A 15,669-nucleotide genomic window follows, 5' to 3' on the forward strand; every position below is an offset into this window, starting at 1 on the left:
AGGGATAACAGTCTGTGTACACAACATGTGCCAGCCAAACCAGGTACACCTGTACATGTCACTGTATATTATTGTGGGACATGCACATCCAACGCAATGTCCATGTCAAGGACTATCAAACACAGACATGGCATGCATTGCAAAGCTATGGCCATACACAATGGTAACCAGGATGTCAGGACAGTTCATACAATACCCATCTGTGTGGGACATTGCAGACACTACACCCCTGTAACACACTGCACACCATTGTTGGGTGGTGTGATACCAAGGATTACCCCTCACCCAGCCTTGTACAGCCATCTTGCACAGCCAACCACTACACACCCATGAAGCAATGCACACATGCATGTCAGTACTGGCACCTTGTGTCTGCATGTGGGGTATGATGTTCCCAACCACAGTCACTCCCAGTATAACTCCCATTGGCATACTGACAGATGTCAAAGACGTTCACATGCCCTAGCCCATAGAACCTCTGGATATCCCCTGTGGTGCATGTAGTACCTGTGCATTACTGCAGTGTGGCAAACTAAGTAGTTTGGAAGTGTATTTGTGGGCCTGGCAAAGTGTGTCAATGTGAGTCCATTAGGGAGTGTGGTTGTGTTGACAATGACATCCGTTCATGTGGACAGCCATGTGTGCTACACCTAATGTATGTCTACTTTATCTCTGTTGCAGATGTTGCTCACCAACACACATATATGTTCTTACAGCACACCAACATGTCAGCTTTGTGGCACAAGGAGTAACTGCATGCACTTGTAATAGTAATGACTAGTCAGTCAGGGGTTTGAACCCCTGTACTGGTAGGTGTGTGACAGACAATGCTTAAGTTTTAGTCTCCAAGCCCTTCTCTGATGTACTTTGACTCTGTCTGTCCCTCCCACACATTCTCTGGTGGATGTGGAAGTGTACACCTGCTCAGCAGCAGCTTGTGTTTTGTAAGTGATGGTCATGATCAGGTGATGGCCTCTGCACCTGTTGCAGTCCTCCTCTAGCTGATTGCATGTGGAACAGCTGTGATGATGTTCCCATAGCCATTCGCAAGAAAAACAAAGTGCAATATCTAGGAACATCATGTTGGTGTTTGCCCATGACAGTCACTGCGAGTGGTACCTGGATCTGATGTTTGGTAAATGGCATCACAGATGATATCTGGATGTTCCTCAAACAACATACACAGTGGGAAATAGCCTAAAGATAGGAGGGTGATGTGCCAGACATGACTACAGCATGTAAGTGTAGCTATGCTTCATTGGGACTACTGCCTGTTTTACAAGTTGTGTGTGGCAATGGCTATTCTGCATGTTTTAAAACTGACAAGACAGTGCTCTGTTTGTGAGGGACCCCCATCTGTAGGGCCATCTGTGGACTGGTCAGTGTGTGGAACCATTTGTTTCCTGTGTTACTCACTGAACACACATCTGTGAACTGCAGGAGCATAGTGTGAGGATTGCAGCCAGTACATGGTGATAGTGATGAGTTACTGACATCGCATCCCTGACTGGACATATGTCACATGAAACAGTGGTATGACAGACACTGTCTGGGGTTCTCAGTGACATGCCAATAATGGGCCACTGTTCATAGCTGCAGTCACAAGTCTTCTACACTTTGTACAGATGTCATGCAGTATATATGCATGTGTTGTGCTCCCTCTGCAAATGTATACCATCTGTTGTGTTGGGTTGATGGTCATATCTATGCATGCTGTTATAAGTAATCCTGAATGCTGTTGACTATTACTAAGCCATATCTGTGTTTAAACTACAACACCATAGGCTGTATGGGTCTGGAGGTCCTGGCAGAACCTCCTCTCTTACTTCAGCTGGTCATGGCAAAGGGCACCAGCACATCTGGGGCCCAGCCTTGGACCTCCACCTCTGTTGGCTCTGCACCACCTTCTGGTGGTACCGCCACTGAGGATTGGGCTTGTCCCCCCTGGGAGCAGGTCCAGACAGGAACATGTCTGCTGTCATACAGTCCCGGACGTGCTGTGTAGGGGACTCAATAAGGGGTTCTGAGGCCAGATACGCCAGCTCAAGGGCAGAGTGTCACATTTACAGGGTGAGGCTGCCCCTTCTAGACACCCCCCAGCACTGCCACCTTTGCAGCTGTTTTGGTGCAGTGGTGGCTGCCCATGGCTGGGGACCTTCATCCCACTGTTTCCATCTGGGGGCTCATGGGCTTGTGACTGCCGAACACCCCTCCCCGTCTGAGGTGTATCCCCCACATGTGTCATATACTGACCCTGTATGCTGTCTTGTCTGTCATCCTACCCTACCTATCCTCCACGAGCATACCTACTCTCCTTCCGCCACATCCCACTCTCACCCTACGGAAACAAAAGGCCAATTGGTTCCTAGAACAACATTTGCCCCATACATAGCTGTCCATTTCACACATGTGTCCACTGGACACATGTAACCCTTTTAATATGCATCACAACATACTCCAGTTGTCCTCACCCCTGTCTCTCAGGCACACAATCCTAGTATGCACATGACTCCTAAATGTTCCAGGTACACGTGATGTGGACAACCCCATTGTACACACGACACTACCGGTCCCTCTATGGTTACCCCATTTATCTTTATCATGATGATGATGTTACACACAGCACCTTGCAAGAAGAGTACTGTTCTCACATAATGATTGGACAGGAACTGTTGTGTTAATTTAAATAACATGCACAGAGTGATGTATATGGCCAATGTACAAATGTTTGCGTGTATGAATGACACATGTCTGTCTGAGGGAGTCTTGATATTACATAGGAAAACACCACTACATAATACAGGCATTGCTGGTGTTTCCCTTTTCATGCCTTTGTAATGCTTTGTTGTCACATGGGATGTTCCTGATATATCTATATATATGTATGTATCTATATCTGGACATAAACACTCACACATACATCTGCATGATGGAATACATTTCCTATACTGTTGAATGACTGCGCTGGATGATATGTTTGTGATAAGGTCCAATGTCTGTATATCTGCCATGGCTTAGTGGTAAATCACAATAGCTGTGTGTGCATAGTCCTGGTTTCGAGCCTTGCAGAGGCCATTTATTTTGTTGCTGGGGAGAACAAGGCCATTGGATACGCAGTGATTAAGGCACATTAAAGCAGTTGTGAGCAGGTGTGCGTGGGTTTGCGTGGAACTAAGCAATGCTAACCTCCGGTTACAGTTTCTTACACTCGGTTAGCCTCTACATTGCTTTACCAGTGTAATACTCGCATACTGGCGGCCAAACAGGCTTACACCCGCTTGCTCCCGTACTTGCAAATGCACTGCATTTGGTGTTTGCATCTCACACTCACACCCCTGGGTGGGAGGGAGGACTACGATATTACCTTGTGATGCCTATTACATCGGATTACATGCCTACAGTATCAGGAATGGCTGCCCATTAGGCGACAGCATGCCGTTCGACTGTACAGAATCCACGGCCTGTCCAGAGTTTGATTCATATTATTGGTGTGTTCCTCTTACAATCTGCACCCGTCTGGCTAATACATGGGAACTGACACTCTTCAATGCAAACAAGTAATTGGGTTTTCGAACCCACATCCTTCAGCCGAGTCATGCTACTGCATACCTAATATTCCATCATCTTTCTAAGGTTGTCAGTGGACTATGTGCTTTCTGTCCCTATCAGACCTCTCATACGATTGGGGAAAAATACAAACTGAATCAGGGACACGGCATAACAACATCAGGGACACATTTAAATTATTGGTGCTATTAACCTGATACATTGACAGACTCAGAGCATATGAATTCATACACATTTTCTGAGGTAAATGATGTTTATAACTCTTAATTGTTGTCATTATTCATTACGTGTAATTCACCACCTTTCCTCCAAATGTCACTAGTTTTAGGAGGGATTAAGTGGGACAGAGTTAGAAATTGAGTCGAAATCAAGGACGTCCTTGGAAATCGGGGACATTTCAGAGGTATGGTCCCTATTTCTTCCCCCAATGGTTTATGTCCTGTCCAGTGTATGTGCTCTTAGGGGTTGAGAGGTGTGGGCTTCAGCTATGCCCTATTTCGGAATATTACTTACATCCCCGGGGCGGTCCTAATACAACTGCACCAGCCAACACCTGCATGCCTAGGCCCATAATTGCATACCCATAGTTCCCCCACCTGCCACTCCTCTGCAGCACTCATCCTTACTGTGGGTGCAGGTGGGGTATAAACACACCACTACACACTGCCCACTCTCCCCGTGTTGGGACACATGTCGTACGTTGTGTCGACCCATGGGTTATCAGGCTTGCACAACCTACTGGTCCGTGTACATCTACAGCCTGGTTTGATAAGTCATTACCGGGACTGCCTCCAATGATCATTAATTTTTGATGTCCCACAAGGGACATCGATGTCTATATTTCAAGATTAGACCTGGTAGGTCTCTCCCACTGGTAGTAGCCTGCCGGTGGTCTGGGAAGCAGTGGTGTGTTTACCTTTATTGTGTGTCTGCATGTCTCACTGGCCAAGCTGGGGGGTTGGGGGGTTGATGCTACGTGTTACACATTTGTTTATTGGACCCCTCACCGCCATATGCATGGCCTGTGAACATATGTAACTCGTAACTGCTGTATCATATCCTAGCTATATACGTGTATATTTACAGTCACATATATATATATATATATATATATATATATATATATATATATATATATATTTACATTACTATATACAGATATATATCTGTATATGTATGCATACATGTATATTTATATTTTGCTATATATATGTATATATATATATATATATATATATATATATATATATATATATATATATATATATATGTATATATATATATATATATATATGTTTACTATCACAATCTCGAAATTTAAAATAAAAAGTGTACTTATTAGCAAAGTGTTTCGCCAGAAGTACACATTACCGAACATCCCTAATGTTGTAAAATAGCTGTTAATTCCGAAAATGTCATTCACAACATTTTCAGCACTTAGCAATCCCAGACTTCCTGTAACTCCCTAGCTAACTAACCTAACATCCTGTTTATTCAAGGGGGCAAGCCCCCCACACCCCTCACACCCCCCCAACTTAATATTCCAACTCCGAGATCGCACTACAGTGAGGAAAGGGATGTATTTCCTTAACCACACTGCACCGCGATCCCTTTACATGAGCGAACATTATATTTGCAAATGCACAGTCCATTCACAATTATACCGTTCGCTCGCATAAACTGCAGAAATATGAAGTATTCGCATATCTGTTGTTCAAATACTTCATAGCTGTGCAATTGCACTGCAACATTTCAATAGGAAACCATATATATATATATATATATATATATATATATATATATATATATATATATATATATATATATCTCACAACATATGGGGCTATGGGTGTCTGCATATGTATATATTTATATGTGGGTATGTATCTGTATTCTGTCTCTGTATGTATACATTTGTGCTACAGAGAGGGAGAGGCTTATCTCTATGTCGCTATGGGTAGATATACACACACATACCTCGACATATAAACATCTACATCTGGTTATTCCGCTCCTTGCCATATAGATTACACTTTGCTGCAGTGGGACTCGTAGTGGGTGTGGCTGCTCATTGGTCGATGCCTCTGGCCAATGAACACATTCACTTACATCCCTAGGGCTGTCCATATAGGCCCACATCAGCCAACATCTGCACACCTAGACCCATAAGTAGCTACCCTTAGTTCCTCCACCCACACCTCCTCAACAGCACCCATCCTTACTCTGGGTCCTGGTCTGTTCTGGACACACCACTACACGCTGCCCACTCTCCACTTCACAAGACCCATTTCATAAAATTGTCTTGGCTCATGGGTCATCAGGGTTTCCCACCCTTGTATTCCAAGTATGTATACACCCCAGCCAGAATGTTCGGTCTATCGCCTTCTTTTGGTGTTGGCAATTTTTGGGGTGTCCCGCAAGGGACGATCCTGTCTGTGTTCCAAGATTAGAATTCACGGGTGCACTGTGTACCCCCCTGGTTGTGTCCTGCCTGTGGTCTAGGGAGCAGTGGACTCTTTACATTGTTTGTGTGTATGTTTCCCGTGTCCGGCTGGGGGGGTGAAAGGTCATGCTACGTGTTTCATGTTTCTTGGTTGGGCTCTTCACTTCCATTGGCCTAGCCTGTGAACATATGTCATTCTTGTGTGCTGTTTCCTATCATAGCTGTATATCTGTATATCTGTGTATATCTACGCGTGCACACACACACACACACACACACACACACACACACACACACACACACACACACACACAGACACACACACACACACACACACATATACATGTGTGTACACACACATATATATATATATATATATATATATATATATATATATGTGTGTGTGTGTGTGTGTGTGTGTGTGTGTGTATATATATATATATATATATATATATATATATATATATGTATATATATATATATATATATATATATATACATATATACGTATATGTATATATATATATATATATATATATATATATATATATATATATATATATAAGGTGCGGTGGTGGTGCTGCGGTAGAGTTGTCGCCCCACAGTCAGATGCTGTCTGGTTCAATTCTCAGCTAGAGCATCTTCTGCATGGAGACACGCGTGAATGGGCATACCTTCGTTGAACGTTGTGCGTCAGGGCTGGTAACTCGACACATAAAAATCAACTACCAATCATTAGCGAGCCGGAGTTCCGCTGTGGCGACCCCTAACCGGGAAAAGCTAAAAGACACAACAACATATATATATGTATATATACATATATATATATATATATATATATATATATGCATATATGTATATATAGTTTTATATATAAATATATATTTATATATATACATATATATATATATATATATATATATATATATATATATATATATATATATGTGTGTGTGTGTGTGTGTGTCGTCTGTAAAGCAATGCATAACCCGCGCAAACGCACTTACACATGCTTACTGGTGTTTATATATGCTTGAGCCTGCTTACTAGTGCCTTATTCATTATGACACTGACACTTCACTCCAGTTAGCTTTTAATTGATATTTTGCAGGTTATACAGCAGACAGATGTTGCAATATGTTCATGTACAGATTACTGATGGTAAAGGGTATGTGATGCAGTGGGATTCAGTACGGGAATGTCTGTTCGTTAGGTGGTTGCTCTAACCAATACACTATTGCTGTGCTGCTTCATTTGCATATATACCCATATACCCATGGCTCCTGGTTCCCCAAACACACACCCCAATGCCTCCCTAACACTGCAGTCATCCATTCTCCAGTCGGATTTGCGGTGTATCCACATCATTACCCATTGGCCACTCCCTACTCCTATAGACCCATCCCATTGGTTGACTCACTCCATGTATCCTCAGAACTCCCAAACATTTAGTCCACAAACATTGGTGACATGAGCGACAAAGAATACTATTCGCAATTTTTGGGTTGTCCCACATGGGACACGCATGTGCTTATGTCAAGATTAGACTCTATACTTCATTACATCCTTACTCCCCTTAACATGACCCTACAATAAATTAATAAGTATGACTTTGTGGTAACGCACACGTTACACATGAGAGCCTAATTATGTTCGTGTTCAGCGTATTTCTTTTACAAATTGACTGGTTTAGTAATTGGCATTGCTGGTAGCAGGCAGATCAAAGGAATGATTCCATGTGTGGGAAAGCCCTCACATTTGATTATTTTCAGCACAGCACTGACTTCGGACATTGTACACACTTCTATGTTTTAGCAGTTTCCTCCCGTCCCATCCCTCTTCCTCACAACCTATTATTCTATCTACTGTCAAAGTTTGTAAGGGCACATTCATGTTATTTATGTCTGAAAATGGAATGAATGTGTTACAGAGAATGTACTTCTACATACTGATGTCTGCATGTGTGTATGCATATACACTTATAACGAACTCGCTGACCTCCACGGGGTGGTCCAATTAAAACCAGCCCATCCAACCCTGGCACGCCTGGCTCCATAATTTCATACCCATAGTTCCTCCACCCCACCTGTGTTCAAAATACACGCATACCATCCATTGTCCACTTGTTATCACAGCCATAACACACCTCCACACATTGCCCTCTCCCGAGCGTTAGGAGCTCTACACGTATGTTGTCCCAACCCATGTATTCTCAGGCTCTCCCACCATTTAGTCCTTGAACATACCTGCCCTTGCTTGTGTAATGGTCGGATGGCCAAATGGTCTATCAATTTTTGGGTAGTCCCACCAGGGACTACCCTCTGCGTATAAAATAGACTTAGCAAATCAACAATGTTACTCCCACTGGTAATATCCTGCCTGTGGTGTGAGTAGCAGTGCTTTGCTCACTCCTGCCCAGCTGGATATGACATATACTAACAGCACTATATAATACTGGAGTTGCTGATGATTCCCTTCTCATTCCTTTTGTATGCTTTATTGTTACGTTGTTCTTTCTTCATATATATATATATATATATATATATATATATATATATATATATATATATATATATATATATGTATATATATATATATATATATATATATATATATATATATATATATATATATATATATATATATTATATATCTGTACATACTTATATACATTTCCTATGCTGGGTACTGCTTAGACCCAAGCAAGTGCACTCAGACTTGCTTACTGGTACTTATATGTGTTTACTGCTGCTTATTTGTGCTTACACCTGCTTACTAGTACCTTATTCATTATGACAGTGCCACTTTGCTTGAATGATATTTAAGTTAAATATCTCATGCGATACCCTTATGTCGGTTTTATGGCAAAACGACATTCATTCCACATGGAAAATGATATGTGCTATTGTTGGGCTCAAACCATGAATGCCTGTTTGTTAGGCAGATGCTCTAAACACTACACTATTGACATTTACGTTGATTCCGCATGTTTTTCCTCTATTTGAATGAATATGATGTGTAAGCTATGCTTGGCGGAGGGCAGCGACGTGCAGACATGCTGGGCTTTGTTTACACCTTCGATATTGCAGCAATTCAAATGTATAATAGGGACACAGGGAATCTCATTGTGAAAGTTCTAGGGATAGGGCTCAACATTCCACTACATGCTTGTGTGTTTACTACTTCGATTTTATTTCACTGTTCATGGACACTTTTGTATGCTTAGCATACATTTCGGTATCCATGGACACTGAATTTCTGACTTGTTATAAGGGGCGTGCTCTACTAGTAGGCATAGTAGATTTTGCAAGTGTCGGGGCATGTTTACGTCTCTGTAGAGCACTTGTACACACCCCCTGCACTCGCACATGTTTCCTGTGCACGTCGAGGGTGCGGCGGCGCACTCTCATACATATTCATATGGCGCTGCTGTGCCATCTGTAGTGAGGACGCTCAGCGCAAGGCTAAAACTGTCCTTGCGCCGAGCTTCTTGAATCCCGGGGATGATTTAAGAAAAGTAAGTATGTTTTTTCTTATTTAATGCCATTGTATAATAGCAATAACCGACTCCATGGTTGTGGTATATTGAAATTTACCCACGGTTGGCTTTATTTAATCACTCGGGCTTGGGCTTCGCCCTCATGATTAAACCACACCAACTATGGGTAGATCTTCAATATACCACACCACGTCGTCGTTATTGCTTAAATATATCAGTGCTTAATTATGTCAGTCTGCCAAAGCTAGTGATTTACCTGGTTGTCTGTAAGCACAAAATAATCTACTACAAACTTTTTGAAGATGAAAGATGTTACGAGATTCCACATAATATAAGACAAATTCGTTTTCATGGAGTACCTTGTATTATATAGTATTCAAGTGTAATTTTGTCAATTTCCAATTTGTCAGAAGTCATATTTTACCTATTTTCTATACATAAATGTTACAGTTGCTTATTGTTTGCTATATGGGAAGCTGGGCAATTTTTAGGCATAGCAAAGGAGAACATTACAGAGGAATACAATGAAACACAAAATAAAGATAAAAAGTTGAGTATGAAATTAATTTGAAAATTTAAAGCACATATACAATAAAGAGAACTCCAGTGGGTGTACAAAAGATAATATTACATTGGAAACCCCACCAACCAAACAGCTAGGAGCTTGCGAACAGAGGAGAAAAATACACATTTGCTTCATAACAGAAGGAAACTATCTGCTGTGCCTTTTAATCACATTTAACATTCTATTTCCCTTCCATCACTGCATTCATATTACTCATTCTTCACCTGTATCATGACCTGTGGAAAGTAGCTAGGGGATATTTTAATTATGGAGTAACATAAGAAACAAACTTTAAAGGCAATTCAAATGACTATTGTGAGGAAGGGTTATTATGACCTTACTAACTGCTGCATACAGCGTATAGTTTATGTTTTAGTTTCTGTAACAAGGTCATTGTTTAAAAAGGTGTGGTCCAGTTTTCTTACATTCAAAATAGATAAATAAATAGATAAATAAATAAATAAATAAATAAATAAATAAATAAATAAATAAATAATGGCAATGGCTGGGGTGGAGTGAATTCCTAAGATACTGTGAAGTGTTTCCAACAGAGCATGACAGATAAATAGTTCGGCAGGTAAGTCAATAAGTAATAGTTTTCAGTATGGCAGACATTTGGGCTACATGCACTAATTTCCTGTTTTTTATTAAGACAGACGGAAAGTTTCTGCTTCAATTCACAGAACTCGGAAATATTCCTATGCTCAAAAGGATTTCCCTGGGTGGCTTTTCAAAGGGAAGAGAAGGCCGTGTCCCTAAGTATCTGGCTAGTTTTAGGACATCACGGGTTAATAACCCCATCACTGGCACTGTAGTTCAATGTATTACCTTAGTGGCAAACATTATGTCATCATGGGGAGCATGGGGCAACAGGCAAACATAAGGATCTTGAAGGTCAGTAGAACAGTAAACATGCCTGCTCTTTCTTTAACATTAAGGAATTTGGCTTTGGTTAAATTTTATCGATGCTTCCCCCCGTACACAAACAGAGTAAATTTATAGCTCTTACTTAATGTTATTTAGACAACTTTTTCCAGTAAAATGTTGCATCACTGATAGAACTATATTTTAACTTTGGGAAGGGATCTCCTTTCCTGGTTGCTTCTGTTGTCCCAAGGATGAGAAAATGTAGATGAAAATTTCATTCATTGTACTAGAAGGCTTACAGTATGTTAAAGCTTCACCGAAGACTTCTGTGGGTCAAAATTGCTGGACAATTTCAAAGGGAATTCTTCTGATAAGGTGACAAATTTCTCCTCATTGTTTTAACGAGATTTATGCTTCTCAAAATCTAAGCATAAGAAATCTGGACAAAGCCCAAAATAATGGAGGACAAAGGCCCCCAAAATAGGGACAATTTTTAACTGTTGCCCTTATAAACCTAGAAAGTTGACAGAATAACAAACAGCTTTTGCATTAGTATACATTTTCTAAAGGGTATGCAGTCTGAATATTAATTGTCTGTCATTATTTAGTGAGTTGAAATCTCAGAGATTTACCTAAAAAACACAAATTATATGAGGAACAGAACAAAAATATGAGGCAAAAATATGGACAGCTGAAAGGTATGATGAGATTAGTTTGCTGATGTTTATAAGTAAACCATTTTTTCACACTGGAAGGGTTCCCTTGGATTGTTTCTGTGATTGTGGCTGCTGACAGACAGTTTGGTCATAATCATGCCATCAGCATGAAAGAGAGCTTGGAGATCAGGTGGAATCAGCCGAATGAACTCAAGAAGACTTTAAGCAGAAATATGCCCAAGGCAGAGCGAGTACCACAGTAATAAGACTTCCAAGAGAAGATAAAGCATTACCAGCCCTTACTGGACATTTTCTTTTTGAGACACATGCAGAAAACCATACACTGAGTTCAGATGCTAGCCCAAGCAAGCCAATGGCAGGAGAACAACAGAATGAGTGACCAATTCAGAAAACAACCTTAGCACAACTTCGTGAGATTATCATTCTAAAGTGAAAATGTAGCTTTAAGGGACCTAAATTATACCAAGCTTGAAGAAGGTTCTAGCCAATTCCACAAAAACTGGACCAGACTCCTTGAAGAAGATATTAACTAGAATAGGATGCCTGTTTATATCAACAGTATAAGTTCTTACAGAAAAAGTGCAATATACTTTGTATCACTTACTTCTGTTTATCACCTTCAAAAAGCAGTGTGAGTTGAGTAGGAGACTACGTTGTCTGATCCTTAAGTATTCATTTTATAGGTTCATTGGTTTTTACTAAGCTTATAGTTAAGGATACAAGTGAGGAATCTAACCATATCATCCATTATCGATGGGGGACTAAATATTTTCTATTAAGTAGACTTTCTCCAAATATCCCAGGTAAAAATCTACAATTATACATATAATCATATGGTCGTTAGATAAGTATTCTGCTTGGTATGTAAGGGTAACCAATTCCATGAATGGTGAATATTTTGAATTGGGTACCTTTTATACCATCTGTTGTTGCTGATCTGCTGGTTGAGACTTAGGGCACTAGACTTGGTGTTTTTATTACCTCTGGTTCTATTTAGGTAAAGACGTGTAAATAGTGTTGGTTCATTCATAGCTGTTGTGCCTCTAATAACTGACTCACATGATCCATTCTTACATGGTTCCATTCAGTGGCATAACCATCATATTTGATACCTGGAAATAATTTTGTTTAACACCCTCCTGTCCCAGTGCAGAGATTTTTTCTAATACCTCCTCCACTATGGCAGTTGTTTTTAGTAATAAATATGAAATGAAACAAAATAATAAAATAATGACCAGCAAGGAGCAAGTTAGGAGCAGTGATCAGATACCTCAAAGAGTCAGCCATCCTACAGGAAGGCTTGTTCTTAACAAATAACTAGTGCCAGAATCATGGACTATAGCTAAATGTCAAAAATGCATTATCGTCTCCTTTGGAATGTTGAGTATAACATTAACAACACACCCCTAAGAGCTGAACCAGTAGTTTGGGATTTGGCAACTTATGTGGACAGTTAACCCCAAATTCTATTAGGAACAGATCAGGATGAATAAAACTTATGGACACACTGCAAAATCAGGAATAGTATCAACTTGGTTTTACAAACACAGCACCCAGAAAGAGAGAGTAAAGACTGCAGCATATTTCATGCAAATGCACTCTAGTCATGTAAAAAGACAGACTATAAGCTTATCAGATACTATGAGAGTAACATGCAGCAGACCAAACATATTAAGTAAATACAAAAACATTCTGTAAAACTAGGGACAATTTCAAATGTGTTTCATACAATATTCCAATTTATTTCACAGAAATGTACACTAGCCATTAATGCCAGAGTTAAACTGAGTACCAGTTATTCATCAACAACACAGCTAACCATCCCCAAGAAAAATGCATACACATTCAAATTTATTTTGCACAAATATGCACTAGCCAGCTCTTAATACCAGACTTTAAGCAAATGAAGCAAATGAAGAGGATAAGTTCCCATAGCACAGCTAGCCACCCCCCACCCAAACATTTTAATTTATTGCACATTAATGCACACTAGCCAACCTTTAAAATAATATGAAAGGGACAAAGTTACTGCCAACCCCTCCCAAGCATAAACATTCAGATTTATTCCCACAAATGCACCTTAATGGTGGAATTTAAACTGGCCAAGTGAAAAGGACAAATTCATCTACAGCATAGCTCATCGACCATCCTCCCAAAAAAGGATACAAATATTCCAATTTATTAACACAAATATTTACTTGCCAGTCTTAATAGCAGAATTTAAGCTGAGCAAGTGAAAAAGTAAGTTACTTTAATCCACAGCCCAGCTAGCTACCCTCACCCCACCAAAACAAAAAGAGGGCCGAAGAGTACAAAAAAAAAAAAAAAGAGAGAGAGAGAGGACATAAATATCCAATTTCAAAATATTTAAGCAAATACACACACACTAGCCAAACTTTAAAATATTTAAACAAATGCAAACACAGAGACACACTAGCCTAGCCATCATCCCCCTTCCCCCCTCCAAAAATAAGTAAGAAAATCTGGTAATATTCACATTAAAAAAATGCTTACCTTCACTTCAGTAGTCTACAATGCCCCACCTGATTCACTTGCTTTGATTAATCCAGTTTGCCGGGTTCAGGTAAACAAAAAAAAATAAATAAATAACGTTCCCACTACAAAACTCTCTAATATGTTGTACTACTGTGTAACTGGAAGGCTGCTGTTAATTTTAAAAATAACCACGGTTCTCTCTGGTCTTGTCTGTAGTTCCTTCCTGTATCACGATTTCATGTATGGATGCGCGCAAGAGGAAGAGACAAAGTGTTTACTTCAAAACCAGATGATGGTCAAATGGGGCTTTAGGTAGGGTAATGCATCAGGAGCCCCCAGACACACATTGCATCCCCCCTGCAACTATTCCAGTGTCCCATTACTTGGCTATTTCTCCCCAGTTACCATTAACACTGTTCAAACCTCTCAGTGCATGTACTATTTTCTTCTTCACTTCTACAATGATTACAGATATCTGGATTTAATTTAAAACTTTTATTTCAAATTTTATAGCACAAATACTTACAGACATTTGCTAAACAAAACAATATAGTCTCACAATGAAAACAGACTTGACATTAATTGTAAACTTTTCTGCCCTCAAAACTCACATTCACTGAAATGGCATTGAAACCCACATTCAAAAAATATGCATTTGACCAGTGTTGGATATAGTTTACCTTTAAACTGTGTTCAAGTCATAGGCCCCTTGCACACATTTTTAGGACCAAGATACATGCTTGAGTTCTTTGATTCACCTTCATAATTGTATTAAATGATATTCCTTGTATAACATAGCTCCAGTTAAGGGCAGTCGCGATGGTGCAGCAGTTAGTGTTGCCACCTCACAGCGAGAGGTTCTCAGGTTTGATCCTCGGCTGGGGTGCCTTCTGTGCGGAGTCTGCATGTCCTCTCTGTGGTCATGTGGGTTTCCTCCAGGTCCTCCGGTTTCCTCCCACCTCCCAAACACATGCTGTAGGTGTATTGGGCACTCTAAATTGGCCCTAGGCATGAGTGCATGCATGTGTGTGCCTTCTGTGGAAGGTTGGGGGCCGGGCTGGCAACTCAACACCGTAAAAAACTCCACTGCCAATCATGAACGGACAGGTGATCCACTGTGGCGACCCCTAACTGGGAAAAGTCGAAAGAAGAAGTATAACATAGCACCACTTATTAGAGTGTGTTTTAAATTTTTAGTTTTGAACATTTTTCCAGTAAACAATGAAACAAAACATATGACCCAATAATGATAAAACTGCCCATCTCAGAACACTTGAATCATAAAAGGCCACTCAAACTTTTGTCATTACAATCCACAATATCAGTCAATATGCACAATCTCTAAAAGTAAAAGTCATCTGAATAATTCCACACTGAAGAGATCTGTAACTAATGAAAAAGTTGCTGCTAGCAAACAACTTTATGTTTTAGTATTTTATCTACATATTAAATGCTTGATGCCCTTGAAGAATACATTGCCTGTGTTACATTAAAAAAATGGTAAGCTGGTAATATTGTAATAGGGAATGGATAGCAAACTGACATGTTCATGGTT

The sequence above is a fragment of the Protopterus annectens genome, chromosome 14.part0 (assembly GCF_019279795.1).
Source record: "Protopterus annectens isolate FY-2018-M chromosome 14.part0, PAN1.0, whole genome shotgun sequence".
Taxonomy (NCBI): Eukaryota; Metazoa; Chordata; order Ceratodontiformes; family Protopteridae; genus Protopterus; species Protopterus annectens.